The sequence below is a fragment of the Humulus lupulus genome, chromosome 4 (genome assembly GCF_963169125.1).
Source record: "Humulus lupulus chromosome 4, drHumLupu1.1, whole genome shotgun sequence".
NCBI classification, from domain to species: domain Eukaryota; kingdom Viridiplantae; phylum Streptophyta; class Magnoliopsida; order Rosales; family Cannabaceae; genus Humulus; species Humulus lupulus.
Window position 1 is genome coordinate 183,469,643 of NC_084796.1, and position 13,098 is coordinate 183,482,740.

The 13,098-nt window shown below is 34.6% G+C and overlaps 1 non-coding gene across 1 annotated transcript; it reads right to left on the minus strand.

Annotated features, from left to right (window-relative positions):
• Nucleotides 1-11,169: 11,169 nt before the first annotated feature.
• On the minus strand, nucleotides 11,170-11,276 carry LOC133833584 (small nucleolar RNA R71). The gene has a single exon (XR_009892957.1). It is a non-coding gene; the product is annotated as a small nucleolar RNA R71 (small nucleolar RNA).
• Between the last annotated feature and the right edge of the window lie 1,822 nt (nucleotides 11,277-13,098).

Below are 13,098 nucleotides of genomic sequence, written 5' to 3' on the forward strand. Positions count from 1 at the left end.
GTTGAAAAGTTCCAAATGAAAGATTTGGGCGAGGCGAGCTATGTTCTGGGAATCCAAATCCTAAAGGATAGGAAGAACAAGCTCTTGGCACTTTCTTAGGCTAATTATATAGATAAGGTGCGAGAAAGATTCTCTATGGATAATTCCAAGAAAGGTCAATTGTCAACCAAACATAAAATTGCACTCTCCAAGGAACAATGTCCCAAGACATCTCAAGAGGAAGAGGAAATGATAAAGTATCCTTATGCTTCAGCAGTTGATGTATGTTATGTTGTGTACTAGGCCCGACATATGTTATGCAATTGGGATTGTAAGTCATCATCAATCAAATCCTAGTTTGGAACACTGGATTGTAGCAAAGCACATTCTCAAGTATCTTAGGAGAACGAGAGACTATATGTTGGTATATTCAGGGGGTGAGCTAAACCCTACTGGATACACTGATTCTGATTTCCAATAAGAAAAAGACAGTCAAAAATTGACATATGGGTCAGTGTTCACTCTTGGTGGAGGAACTGTTGTCTGGAGAAGCATTGAGCAATCTAGCATAGCTGATTAAACCATCGAAGTCAAATAAATAGCAGCTTCTAAAGCAGCTAAGGAGGCGGTTTGGTTGAGGAAGTTCTACACTGATCTGGAAGTTGTTCCATATATGGATAAGCCACTAATCTTGTACTGTTACAACAATGGAGCAGTAACTAATTCTAAAGAACCGAGAAGCCACAAGAGAGGGAAGCATATAGAAAGGAAATATCATCTGGTAAGAGAGATTGTGCACCAAGGTGATGTGGCTGTTATGAAGATAGCGTCGAACAGGACCTGGCTAACCCATTAACCAAGATACTTCCTGAAAAGTCATTCATGGGTCACGTGCGCAATATGGGATTAAGGGAGATGTCTCACTTGCTTTAAGGGCAAGTGGGAGATTGTTGGGATTAATGCCCTAAAATCATGTAAAGAAATTTTATTTGTTTTAAATAAAATTACAATTTTATTATATTTGAATGTTATAATTATTGTTTGAATTAATTATATAATAATATCAAGAAAATTCCCTATTCATTCATGAGAATATGATCTTGTATTAGTACGAGAGAATTAAGATCATATATAATAAATAAAATATTTAGTCACATATTAAAGTAATGAATCTTTAATGAATGGTTACTAGTACGATTTGCTAAGCATACGAGATGCAAGTAATCTAGATTTAGATTACTGATGTGGATAGACATCTTAGTAAATGTGCTGCATATAATAGAGATTATATATGACAGGACCGATGAGAATTAATCATCTTTATAAATTTACTGTTTGATGTAAAGATTTAATTCTTGTCATAATAGATGATAATTTGTAGATCAGTCTAAATCCTGAGTATTCATGAACTCGTGTTTATGTTTATTGGATCTTTTGATTCACTCGTTAAGGTCTCTTAGACTTTTGTTTTGGAGATTCAATATCATGGAAGGCTGGGAACATGAATTACAATAATGGAATCCAAGCTTTCCTAACTGATCAAATATTGGTTCCCTTAAGGGTTGATTCTAGAACTGAATAGTTATTGAGCTCAAATCTATAATTAGATTATTGTTTAATTATTCTCTAGTGAATTAATGGTACTTAAGGATCAATAGGTAATTAGAAGGGTAAAACATTAATTTTGACCAGCTCTAATTAATGAAAAAATAAAGGAGGACATAATTATTGGGGTTTTATGCCCTAATTAAAACTCATTTTCTTTGTAATCTCATTTATTATCAATAAAAGAATAGAAAACATGTTTTGGCTTGGTCAATCACTTTGCTCACATATTTTATTTTCATGATTATTTATTTAATATAAACTTCTATTAAATCCCGAGCATATAACTAATCGTATTTAGAGTGATGTGATCATAGTGGAATATAAATATGATTATACGTTCAAATATAAATGAATCCTAAGATTAGTCAGTGCACAGGATTTACACTGACTTGTTAATCCCCGATATGATCTACTTACACATTGCAGTGTTATGTTCTTTCTAGAACATTAGCAAAGTAGATAAGATCAGATGCATTTGTTACATCGGACTGGACTGGTATTGACAATAGATAGGATAAGTAAACATACTGTTATTATTTATTCTAGTCATATCATATAGTTGACCATAGGTCAATTCAATCTCAATTATGAGTGGTTAGTATTCTAACTAATTGTGTTATTTGAGTTCTTTGACTTGTTCGTTACCGGCTTACCCTACGTACTAACCCATACTTACATCTTGGAAACTTGGTAGTATAATTGAGTGGGAGTGTTAATCATATATATGAACATCTATAGCTACTGATGAAGAAGTGAAACGATTGTTTCCTTTTAGTTTGGTTCAAGGAGCTAAATGGTAGAGATCTCATTTTAGTAATTAATATTAGTTTACTGAAATATCATTTACAAGGAACTAAGTGTTTTAAGGATAAAATACAATGAGGGATAAAACAGTATTTTAGTCTCATCTCATTCTAGACCGTCTATAGAGGATTGAGTGAAAATTATGGTTGTAACAATGGATAATTAATAACGTATCTATATTTCTTATAAAGCGTTCTACGAATTCAAAAGTTCAATTCCAAGTCTTTAGTGGAGTCACGAGGTATTAATAAGTTAGTAAATTTATTTGTTAGATTTATGATAACTTATTAGAGCTTGATTTCATAGGCCCATGGTCCCCATTTTACCTTGGATAAAATTATCTAGATAGTCTTAATTAATTGATTTAATTATCAATTAGAATTATCAAAGTTGACCAGGTCAATTTTGGATAGTTTCACAGAGTTATACATTTTAGAGAAGAAAAAAGAAATTAGGGCAGATTTATTAATTAAGATAAATTGGTATCTAAATTAATAAATAAGTTTAAATCAAGATTCAAATTATAAATAATTAATTTGATAAAGGATTTGAATAATTATTTAATTAATTACATCAAAAAAAATTAATACAAGGCTTGATTTTAAGTCCAACGGGGCTTATAATCAAATGAGAAATTTCACGGGCCTAAAGTCCATGATAATTTTCACCTAGGGATGATTATTGGCTATTATTTTATTGATTTTTAATTAAATAAGTGGCCTAATTGAGCCTATAAAAGGAATGCTAAGTGAGAGTTGAATCACAAGTTTCTAATAGGTTTTAGATTCTATCTACTGCATAAGTCCTTTTCTAAGCCTCATTTCTCTTTTTTCTTCTTCTTTCTATATCTATCTCATGTGTTGAGAATTGCCCACCCTAGTCTAGGTAATTCTAAGTATACTTTGGAAGACTGTGAAGAAAATTGAAGAACGGTTTAGTTTCTTAGTAATACTCTGCGACAGAAAGGATACAAGGGTTAGAGAAGCTGAAGGAATGATTCATTCATTCCGCTGCGTATAATGTAAGTATTCTTATCATTATTTCTTTTTGAATTCAATTTTAGAAGCATGTTCTAGGTTGTCTCATATTAACTTGTTTAATATTAGATGCACATGAAAATAAATAAAGATCATGTACAAGTTTTTCCTAACAATTGACCTCAGAGCCTTCAGTAATCTTTATTTTCATGCATGAACATGTTAAAAATTGAATTAGATGATGTGTTCAGTAATTGGATGGATTTCATGATTTTATGAAGCATATTGAATTCTATGTGATTATTAGCAATTTTTAGGTTATTTTGTTGTGTTTTCTATGCTATTAATTTTTATATATTCTTTATTTTGTATAAAACATGGTAAAAATTAATTAGAAAATGGTTTTGGTTTGAAAAAGTTGCACAATTTTTTTTTCAAAAATTTTGCTTGGTTGCGCACACCAGCGCACGCATCGCCTGGACACCTCGCGCACGTGCGCACATTGCACAGCTGCCGCGAGCGCACGCCCAACCCTACGCCCCTTGGTTACAGGTATTGTTCTTCACATTTTTTTATTTTTTTTTTAGTTAAAGAAAATAAAATTGTGAAATTGATTATTTATAACAAAGCCAAAAAAATCTGATTTATTTTATCATTTAAAACTGTTTTTTTAAAATAAGATATTTTTGTTGTTTGAGATTTAAATAATTAGATATTTTCTACAAAGATTCAAATTCAAATTTAAAAATAGACTAACAACTTAATTTTAAATCTTTTAATATATTAAAATATTAGAATTAAGATATCAGATATTTAAGATATTTTCTTTTAAAAACTTGTTATTTTTATAAAATCTTTTTTTGAAAATATCAATATAAGTTTATTCTATAGTTTTTAATATTTAAATTATTTGAAATTTGAAAGTTGTTAGTTAGATATTTTCATGGATATTTGAATTTATTTAACTATTTTGAGATATTTTTGGGTTGTTATAACTATTAATATTTTTTTTTCAAATGATTAAAATATTAGCTTATTATTGTAACAACACAACATATTTTTTGAAAAACTCTTAAGATATTGATTTGAAAATTTAAAATTGGTTAAATTTTGAAAAGTATCATTTTTTCAACCAATTAATAAAATATTTTTTAATAAATGAGAGTTAAATTAACTTTGGTAATTGTTGATAAATCCTATTTAAATTAAATTAATATTTTTCAAATTAACCTAAACCAAGTTGATTGTTGATAAATGAAATTTAAATTAACTTTTGTTAATTGTTGATAAATTTCATTTAAATTGACTTATTTTTGTAAAAATATAATTAATTCGAATTTTTTTGATAAATTCTAGAAAATTAATTGTGGTATTTTTGAAAATGAAATAAATTTTGGTTTTTTTACATAAATTCATAGACTTGCTCATATAGTAACATGATTAGACCCATCCAATTATAACATGTCTGTTTGCACTATATGTGGTATTTTTGCAATTGGGCTTAGATGCATATAGTATCCCATATGTTTGCTAGATATATGGATTTTACCAAATAAAATATTCATAAATTGATAGGTTTTATTTGGGCCCATTAGAAAATGTAAAATTTAAATTCATCTCCTATGAGTGGTTCTACTTGTGAAGGCTCATTTGCTTTGCATGACTATAGTAGGCCTAATCAATTAATAACAATTAATAAAACGAAGGTTTAAATTCCTATCTTTTGAACCTTGTATGGAAGTATGGGGGCCTTTGTAGTGGGAACGACATACTGGACCCAGCCCTCCTCCATACAAGCTCAATCGTTAAGGCCCATTTGCCTGAGTTGGACTTAATTGTATATGTTAATTATAATAGTTAAACCTAAATATTGATTAGCATCAAATTAATTCTAATATAATTAAATTTGTTTCAATGTGACACTTTAGAATTAATAGAAAATTATAGGGCTTTGGTTTTTTAAAGATTTAACTCTTATAATTTTTGGGAGAACCATAGTCATTAATTATCGAAAATTAATAATAAAAATACTATATTTATAATGAACTTATTTTAAGAATTTTATTTGATCTCCACCGTTGTTTAACAAGGTCAATATATTCGTCCCCCTATGAAAGGTATTCATTAGTTATTTTGACAACGTTAGATTTCGAAAGATAGATAATTATAGGTCAAATTCTACTAGACTCACCCCTACGGTGACTACTAGGACTAAATCTATTGATTATCGAAACCGTGGGTCTAGCTCATAAAATAAGAAATTTTTATTTCTTATTTTGATTGAATAGTAGGTTATTAATAATGGTGTCCATTATTAAATAAGTTTACAACTTTATTTAACTAGTGGTATTTTTTACTCTCGCCAACCAGGACAATGATATCATAGATTGATAAAAACCTAAAGAAATAGAGATATGACTATTTTGGTATTTTTTCTCATATCATACATATTTTTTTGTATATGTTGTGCTATTTCTTGAAATTAGAGTGAATAGAAGCTTTATTGAGCAAAAGTGATTCATTTCTATTTTATTGATAATAAGTAGTTTTTAAGTATGTTTCTGTCTACTCCCATCCTTTCTAAATTTTCGATGGAGAAACTCACTAGAGAAAACTTCCTTAAATGGAAGCAAAACATCAAAATTGGGTTGATTGGTGACAATCCAAGTTCGTCATGACTAAGGAATCCCCAGAAGTTCTAGTTGAAGCTACTAACAAGTCTGTCAGGGATAAGTATGAGCGTTGGCAGGCGGCTAACAACAAGGCGCAGTTGTAACGCCCTACATCCTTAGAGCCGTTACTAAGTGAGTTTTTAAGACGAAACAGTGTGCAATGAACTCGCTAACCGAGGTTTTGAACAAAAGTGTGACTGATTAAAAGTTAAGGCTGTAATCTTTGAAAATGCGTTGACTCAATAAAAACTTCTAGTATTAGAAAATTGGGATCCCAAAAAAAGGTTTGAAAACTATTTACATCTTGAAATAAGTTTACAGTTGATCAGTTACAAAATCATAGATTATTACAGCCATTTTCAAATAAACCCCCAACCAAAGCAGTCGGCCAGGCCAAACATGTACGCGTCGCTTCACGCTCTCCGTACTCATGGTTGGTTGACTCAGTCTTTGCCCTACCTGCAACACGGAGCACCCGTGAGCCGAAGCCCAGCAAGAAAACTCATGCAGAACATAACATATGCAAATATATATGGTTAATCATATCAGATAATCCACAGATAAACAAGTCAATCATTAGACTAAGCAAACACGGCCATGCCGCCCCAAAGCCTTACCGAAGCCTGGGGTATCGGTTCTCACCGCGAGGATAACTCATGTATCCCTTGGGTCCCACCCTGAATATAGCATCCCATGTGCTAGGTGTTACTTTCGGCCCACGGCCGCCCCGGCCTACGCCGTACTCGGCCCTTGCCGTTCATTTCATCATAATCACACATATAGTACATTCAAAATAATCATTCACACACATCATGATTCATTTAAGGTTAAACGTTTACACACAACACAATCTGGGGCCATGCCCTGCAATCATCTCATCATGCAACATGCAATATAGGGCCATGCCCGGCAATCACACTATGGGCTCATGCCCTAACCTACGGGTGTTATAGTTTTCTTACCTGTCAATTCGATAGCTTAAATCACCTGACTCCTTGAGCACGATCCCACACGAGCCTTAGCGCACACCTAGGCATAAACATAGGTCAAAGTCAACACCGAACCCCAAGTCCGAATACCTAGCCTCGAGACCAATCCCGAGCCCCCCGGGATGTCCTAAATCCCCAAAACAAAGTGGCGGAATCGAACCCCGAACCCTAGGTCAAAATCCCTCATAAAAACCCAAAAATTCACCTCTGTGAACAGTGCAGCCTACAGCGCTCTAAAGAGGGCGCTGTAGCGCTACAAGCAGAACACTCCCCCCAGAACAGGGGCTAGCGCTACAGCGCCCACTGACTAGCGCTGTAGCGCTAGTTGCAGCCCAGCAGAACCAAAAATCGCATCTTGCGATTTTCTCCTCCCATTTCAACTCCAAACTTGTCCAAACCTTTTCCAAACCCAAAATCAAGCTTATACACACTCCACACTCATCCCAAGCATCCCAAGAACTCAAAACCCAATCACATTCAACCCAAATCTCAAAATCTAACATGAAGAACTCAAAAACCAGAAATTCAATCAACAACAAAGTTAAAGGCTTAGAATTCTTACCATTGATGCAATTTCGACCTTGATTCAACCCTAGGCCTCCTTAGCTTGTTCATCCTCAAAGCTTGCCCAGAAATCCCCTAAAGTTCCCAACAACTCAGTTCAAAACACAGCTCAAACCAGCCAAAACCCTAAAACAGAAATCCTCAAGAACTTACCTCAAGTTTCAGATGTTCTTGCTAATCCTTGCCAAGTCTTCAAGTGTGACCTTAAGATTCTTGATGCACAGCCTATCCTAGCTCCCCACTGAGCTTGACCTCAAGAAAAAAATGAAGAGAAGAGGTGCTAGAACCCCCAAACCGATCCCTTAGAAAACCCATCAGTTTTCTCTCTTTTCTTTCTTTCCTTTTTCCTTTCTTTTTTCAGCCCCTTTACTCTATTCTACAAAATCCACTAAGTGTATAAAGCCTTATTTATTCTATCTTCAAAAGCCAATTGACCAAAATGCCCTCCCTATTAATTCTAAACCCTTTTTCCCAAGTAGGGCCATTTTAGTCATTTACCCAATTCCCGCTAATCCTCAAGTGTCTCTAATATTTTCCCGTTGCTTCCCAATACCTGATAAATCACCAAATAATTATCCCCCATCATCAAAATAAATCTCAATCTATTTCTCTGAATTCCTGTTCATACCTCCAGGCTCGCCCCGAGCCGGGTATAAATTCCTGTCATCACTTTCCGCTAGCCTGCTCACTGGGATCGCCTCGAGTCACAAAGCACAGATACATCCACATACCACTGTGGCCTCAATAATCAACACATATCAACGCAGTTATGCCCAACATGGCCAAAATTACAATTATGCCCTTCTAACACGATCCGGGCCTACATGCATACTAACATACATAGTCATGCATCACAGATAAACAAATAGTCATATAACATGCTTTAAATCATAACCATGCATTTAAATCATTAAAATCACACATAAATCCCATCATGCCCTCCTGGCACGCTAATCAAGGCCCTTAAGCCTTATTAGCGAATTTGGGTCGTTACAGCAGTACTACATGTTGACTATTATGGTTGACACTCTCAAGACAAAGATGGAGAATGTTGAGACGGCTTACGAAATCATTGATCAGCTCCAAGACATGTTTGGTGCCAGGTCAAGAAATATGCCAATGCTCGGATGTCACCTTCTCAACATGTCTTCCATCATCTGATCAAAATGACAAACTACTTTTAGGAAGCTGAACTGAATGGAGCAACAATAGATGAGGAAACTCAAGTTGGCTTAATCCTCAATAGTCTTTCTCCAGCTTTCCTACCGTTCACCACCAACTATGTGTTGAATAAACTCAAACTATGGTTTGACACAGCTCATGAACGAGCTTCAGACTTTTGAGTCTATCATGGGTGGACCAAGTAAGGGAGGAAAAAAGAAGACAACTACTACTACTGCTGCTGATCTAGCTAAGGCTAAAGCTAACCAAGCTTCATCTTTGAAAGTTGGAAACAAGAGGAATGGTGGACAAAACAACAACCCCAAGCATGCAAAGACGACTGCACAACCAAATGCACAGACGCCTAAGGTGCTAAACAAGAAAAACAAGAAAGGTAAAGATAAGTGCTTTCACTGCAAAGAGAAGGGGCATTGGAAACAAGATTGCCCCAAGTTTCTAGTAGCAAAAAACAAAGGTAATGATTATAGTTCATTTATCTTAGAAACATGTGTTTTAGTGAATGATAAATTTGTTTGGATTATTGATTCAGGATCTACCAACCATGTTTGCAACTCTTTACAGCTTCTTGAATCGTGGAAGGAAGTGGACGAATGCGGCTTAAAGCTTAAAGTTGGGAACAGAGAATTCGTTGCGGTCCAAGCTAAAGGGAGAGCTCTTCTGAAGTTCGGAACTAAATTTTTCATTTTAAATGAAGTATTTTTAATTCCAAATTTTAGTAGAAATTTAATTTCAGTTTCCATGTTGCAATTAGAACAATTTGTTATGACTTTCACAAGTTCTAATATATCTATTTCTTTCAATGGATCACAATTGTGTATTGCATGTTTGGAAAAAAGGCTTTATATTTTGTCACCTAACGAACCCCTCTCTCTTAACAATGATTTATTCAAAGTAGCTAAACCTAGGACCAATAAACATCAAAAGACCGATAACGACAACATGACATATTTATGGCATTTGAGACTACGTCACATTGGCTATGATAGAATTCAAAGACTTACAAAGGATGAGCCTTTGAGGGAACTCACGTTAGGTGAATTTCCTATATGTGAATCTTGTCTAGAAGAAAAACTGATCAAGCGTCCATTCTCTGCAAAGGGTAATTGATAACTTCATTTTAGTGTCATTTTAGATAATGTTTTTGTGGTAATCTTGAGTCTTTATCTATGTTTTGTGCAAGATTACGCTTTTATTTGTCTTTGTTGCAGGTTGGTGCGGTGAATCATGGGAAAAATTTAAAAAGAATAGACAATGGTGGAAAAACAATGCTCTTGGCGGTTGTTGGACTCAAAATGATGCTAAGGACGATTAAAAGTCAGTTTTTGATGAAGAGACGAGTTGAAAGACCTAATTTGAGAAAAAATTGTAATTAGAGCCACGACTTGAGCTTATAAGTCGCGACCCTAGGCAAGTCAAAAACATATGGCTACTGAAGGCAATTAGTTTCACGACTTGACCTTATAAGTCGCGGCGCAAGGAAAAGTCAGAGGCTAAGCAAGGGGAAATCCTGGACACGGGCCTCGACTTGATATGCTTGAGTTGCGGCGCCTGAAGACTTGTGCAGATTTGGAATGCTTCAAAAATAGACACGGGTCGTGACCCAGAGAAGGCCAAGTCGCGGCCCGCATATGAAAAACACAGCTTTTGTAATCGTTTTTACTATAAACTCATATATAGGGTTTAATTAGGTCATTAGGTCAGTTTTTAATTACGTTTTTTAGAGACTAATTTTGATTTTTAGACTAGTGTTCTGCATTTTTATATTTTTCTTTCTTCTTTAAGTTTGTGAATCTTATGTTTTTGAATTATTATTTTGTTGATTTAGTCATGTCTGATATGAACTAAACAATTTTATCTAGGGTTTAATGTAGTCACTAGGATTTCAATCTAATTTAATTATGATGTTCTATTGATTTTCCTTCACTATTCTAATCTATATAATGTGTGTTTAATGCTAGTAAATACTTGATCAATATTTTCTTGATTTATTATTTTGATTCAAAATTCGAAAGATGAGAATTGAATATGCTATCATTATATAAACATAGGTTTCATATTGGATGAAAGTACCTATATGACTTGTGTAGTAATTAGGTTTCCATGCTTAATGTCTACTATATGTTTAAGTTTATCACAGAGATGTAGAAAACCTGCATATAGGGGGGGTTACCAAATGAGGATCCAAATCTCCATATCACAAACGTTTTAGAGCTATGTGCGACATTCAAAATGAATGTGGTGAGTAACGATGTTGTAAGATTGAGATTATTCCCATTTTCACTAAGGGACAAAGCTAAGAGTTGGTTGAATTCATTACAAGCCAACTCTATAGTTACTTGGGAAGATTTGTCTTAGAAATTCCTTGTTTAATATTTTCCTCCTGTCAAGTCAGCCAGAATAAGAGGAGAGATTAATAATTTCCATCAGCTGGATTGGGAGTCTTTATATGATACATGGGAATGATTTAAAGAGTTGCAAAGGAAATGCCCACATCATGGAATAGAGAAGTGGCTGTTAGTTCATACTTTTTACAATGGTTTGGGGGGCAATATAAGGACAATTATTGATGCAGCATCAGGAGGAGCGTTTATGAGAAAAAGCGCTAATGAAGCATATGAATTATTGGAAGAGATGGTCATGAATAACTAAAATTGGCCTATTGAGCGTGAGAACAAGAAAGTAGTAGGAGTCTTAAAAGTTGATCCAATTGCGCTATTGACCGCTCAGGTGGCATCTCTAACCAAGCAATTGCAACAGACTAATCTCCCTGCACAAGCAATGAAAGTACAGAATGTCATGAGTTGTGAGATTTGTGGGGGACCACATTCTTATGAACAATTCCCGAGCACAACTAGTTGCTCAAGTGATGTGAATAATATGCCTTTGGAACAAGCACATGTTATTGGTAATTTTTCAAGACCTGCACCCAACACTTACTCCAATTCCTATACTCCTGCTTTGAAAAATTACCCTAATCTGTCTTTGAAAAATAATCAAGGGTTACAACCACAATATCCATAGTACCCATCTCAACAACCCCCTCAGCAACTGAATTATGGAATACATTCTAGACCATATTATGATTAGAATCCATGCCCATCTCATCCCCAACCACATCCTCAAATCAACCCACCAACAATTCAACCAGATCAATTAAATCAATTTATGGCAGAGACAAGGTCTTCAATCAGGAGTTTGGAGACACAAATAGGTCAATTGGCTCAAATGTTTTCTAGTAGACAACAAGGGAATTTGCCTAGTTCCACAGAGGTAAATCCTAAAGAGCAATGTCAAGCTGTCACTTTGAGGAGTGGGACTAAGTATGATGGACCTACAGTGGATGACAAGGGGACGAAGAAAGAGGATCAACATGTTACTAGTCCAAGACAAGAGGAGGTTATTGAAGACCTTCCAAAGATAGAAAAACCAAAATACACTGAGCCTACACCAAAGATTCCATATCCTCAACGATTTCGAAAGGCTAATCTTGACAAACAATTCTCCAAATTTCTTGAACTATTTATGAAACTTCACATTAACATTCCTTTTGCAGAGGCTCTAGAACAAATTCCTAGTTATGTGAAGTTTATGAAAAAGATATTGTCTAATAAGAGAAAAATGGAGGATTATGAAACCATTGCATTAATAGAAGAGTGTAGTGCAATTATTCAAAAGAAGCTTCCTCAAAAGTTAAGAGATCCGGGCAGCTTTACTATGCCTTGCACCATTGGGAACTTTCATTGTGAGAGAGCTTTATGTGATATGGGTGCAATCATAAATTTAATGCTGCCGTCTATATTTAAAAGGCTTGGTTTGGGGGAAGCTAGACCCACTACTGTTACTCTTCCACTGGCTGATCATTCATTAACACACCCAGAGGTTTTATAGAGGATGTTCTAGTAAAGGTAGATAAGTTCATTTTCCCAGCGAATTTCATTGTATTAGATATGGAAGAAGATGAGGATGTGCCTATTATATTGGGACGACCATTTTTGGCCACGGGGAAAGCATTGATATACGTTCAGAAGGGAGAGTTAAGGCTCATAGTACAAGGTGATGAGGTTGTTTTTAATGTTTTCAAAGCTTTGAAACATCCTTCAGCTAGTGATAGTTGTTTTTGTGTTAGTGTATTGGAGGAACCAAGTAAAAAGGTCCAGTCTATTAAGGATCCATCGGAGTTGAGTTTGATTACAAGTCCTGAAGAGTGTGCTGGTATTGAAGCAAGTGAGTATGTTAAGTGGTTGAATTCATTAGGGAAATAAAAAGAAATATGAGGAATTAGGGCAAGTGCCTGAGAGACCTCTCCCATCCATTGAGAAGCCA